This window comes from Triticum urartu, chromosome 4 (genome assembly GCF_003073215.2).
Source record: "Triticum urartu cultivar G1812 chromosome 4, Tu2.1, whole genome shotgun sequence".
In the NCBI taxonomy this organism is placed as follows: Eukaryota; Viridiplantae; Streptophyta; class Magnoliopsida; order Poales; family Poaceae; genus Triticum; species Triticum urartu.
The window spans coordinates 63341630-63344857 of record NC_053025.1 but is presented as its reverse complement, the minus strand read 5'-3'; the positions used below and the strand labels follow the sequence as shown (position 1 = coordinate 63344857).

At 44.1% G+C, this 3228-nt stretch overlaps 1 pseudogene; it reads right to left on the bottom strand.

Annotated features, from left to right (window-relative positions):
• Window positions 1-441: 441 nt before the first annotated feature.
• On the bottom strand, window positions 442-2442 carry LOC125554604 (annotated as a pseudogene).
• Window positions 2443-3228: the final 786 nt, after the last annotated feature.

Genomic DNA, 3228 nt, shown 5'->3' with positions numbered 1-3228 from the left:
CTTGCCTTGAGGACCGACTATTTCTACATCCCTTCCGGATTCCTCCCAATCCTACGCATCTAGAGGAACGCCTTGACTGGCATGGAATGCTTCTCAATTCTACCATTGTTGAGTAAGTTTGCACGAGAAATTGTCAATAGCAGCATATGCAGAGTCTACTATATACCGGTAACTCACCAACCATGAATCTCCGTGTTTAATACCATCGGCTCATAGAGAATACATCACAATAAAGAAGAAAATGTGCAAGGCCCTACAAATCCTATGATTCATTGCCCACCCCACACATGCTGCTCATCCTTTACATCATATACTAGCATTATGACTTACACATTTGCATATGCTCTTAGCTGTGGTAAAACCAGATCCGGCACCTGCAGATTGAATCCCTCCCCCCCCCCCCCCCCAAAAAAGTCCAAGCTGCAATCATTCAACTGATTTTTCAGCTTTGTCTTAGCCTCCAATATATGCATCCCTGATTCTATGTAGCCTGCCAGACACCTCATCCATGCTGATGCGTTCACTTGGAGTGGACTTGGTGCAGCAAAGGCCAACATTCAGCACAGAAAGTAAACAATGTACTCCATTATCCTCCGCCGATGGAGCTTCTTCGCAAAGGTCCAACTCTTGTACCAGTTGTGGATCGACGATCTGCATCATCTTGTTAGGGATGTTAACCTCTACAAACTTGGCAATGATTAATCCGTCCTTGAACATGCCATCTGTTAGGCTCTTTCGTATGAATATTTCAAGGAGAATGACCCCAAAGCTGTAAACATCTACAGCAGTAGAAACTTGACCACCCACTCCATATTCTGTAGATTGCATATATCGAGAGATCGGTTTAATCTCACACTTCCAACTAAATTAGTAAGAAAACAGATCGTAGAAAATAATACCTGGAGCAACATATCCTATGGTTCCCCTGATTGCAAGCGAAGAAACCGACGTCGAGCCATAAAAGGATGATGACATGGGATAGACTTGCAACCGTGCGAGTCCAAAGTCTCCAACATGAGCTACCATGTCATTGTCCAGAAGAATGTTGCTGGGTTTGAGATCACAATGAACAATACTTCCATGGTGGTTATGGTGTAGGTACGCCATTGCATCTGCTATATCCACCACAATCCTTAACCTTTGAGCAAGTGAAACCTGTTTTAAAGAGTTGCCATTGTCTTCCGTTGAGTATAGCAAGTTATGCAAATCCCCTCCTGGCATGAACTCATACACTAGCGCTTTGAAATCATTTCCGCTAGAACCAATGCTAGAGCATGCTGTTAAGATACGGACTAGATTGCGGTGTCGCACATTTCGCAAAGCATTGCACTCTGCAATGAAGCTCCTTTGTGCTCCCCTTACCTCTAAGCAAAATACTTTCACGGCAACCACATTTTCTTCTTGAAGTATCTTCCCTCTATATACTGAACTGTATCTTCCCGTGCCAATCAAATTGGATACAAAGAATCCATCGGTTTCTCTAGCAAGATCCTTATAGGAAACTTGGGGGAATTTGCTATCAAATGAGAGTGATGACATAGAACTTCTCATACGGTTTTTCCTCTGCCAAAGCAGCACAAAGATCACCGTAGCAAGCAGTGAGAGCATGCAAGCGAGTGGGATCGCTACTTTGAGTATTACATGTAGCCTGTGTTTAGATAAATTTGAAGACATAACAGAACATGAAAGCAGGTGTAAGTTCGATGCCCCACCACAAAGGCCCTGATTTCCATCAATATGTGTGGCGGTTGCATTCTTGAATATTCCATGAATTGGAACCTTGCCCTCAAGATGGTTGAACGACAGACGCTGGTACTGATCCGGTTAAGTTATTGTAAGACAAATTGAGGACTTTTAGGCCAAATAGGTTGCCAAATGAAACGGGGATGTTTACATCAAAAATATTATTGTCCAACTCAATGTGTCAAACTTTCGCAATCACCCGACGTACTTGGAATATGACCAGATAACTTGTTCGATGAAAGCAGCAAAATCACGAGCTGCTTGGCGTTGCCTACTTCTGTAGGAAGTTGTCCGTGAAGGTTGTTGAGTGATAATCCAATTTTCCTTATTCTTGGAATGCTGAACATCCCCTATGGTACCCTACTATTAAGATTGTTATTGGAAACGCTCAGTGTTTCAAGAGATTGAAGGTTTCCTAGGCTTGTTGGTATGTGCCCAATGAATTGGTTTGTGTCTATAAGTAGTTCTATTAATCGGGATAAATTGAAGCCCCGAAAAAATCGGGATACATTGAAAAGGGGGGAAGGAATGTAGCTTTAAACATGGTAGATAAGCTTAGCTTTTGAAATTTTTTGAAAGCTCCCGGCCAATGTGGCCCTCGCGGCCTGTCAACCCCGCACAACCCGTGACCACCCTTCCCCGCCTTTACCCGTCTCTCCCAGACCCAGTTGCTGAGGATGACCTCGACGACCCCAACATCTCCAAGGGAACGGGATGAGACAGGCGATGACGGGCGTCGCTCGGGGTCGGAACTGAGCGAGCAGCCGCGCTAGATGTGGCTCGGAACAACAGGAGGAACGCCTCAGAATCACGATGCTCGGAGCGACGGGTTAGCTCCGATGATTCATGGACGTAGTGCAGCCTTGCCTTACAAGTAGAAGTAGAAGCCTTGCTTGTAGAATTTTCAGGAATCTTTATGCACAAGGGGCCCTCACGGCTGATGACCCACAAGTATAGGGGATCTATCGTAGTCCTTTCGATAAAGAAAGAGTGTCGAACCCAACGAGGAGCAGAAGGAAATGATAAGCGGTTTTCAGCAAGGTATTCTCTGCAAGTACTGAAATAAGTGGTAACAGATAGTTTTGTGATAAGATAATTTGTAACGAGCAACAAGTAACAAAAGTAAATAAAGTGCAGCAAGGTGGCCCAATCCTTTTTGTAGCAAAGGACAAGCCTGGACAAACTCTTATATCAGGAAAAGCGCTCCCGAGGACACATGGGAATATCGTCAAGCTAGTTTTCATCACGTTCATATGATTTGCGTTCGGTACTTTGATAATTTGATATGTGGGTGGACCGGTGCTTGGGTGCTGTTCTTACTTGAACAATCATCCCACTTATGATTAACCTCTATTGCAAGCATCCACAACTACAACAAAAGTATTAAGGTAAACCTAACCATAGCATGAAACATATGGATCCAAATCAGCCCCTTACGAAGCAACGCATAAACTAGGGTTTAAGCTTCTGTCACTCTAGCAACCC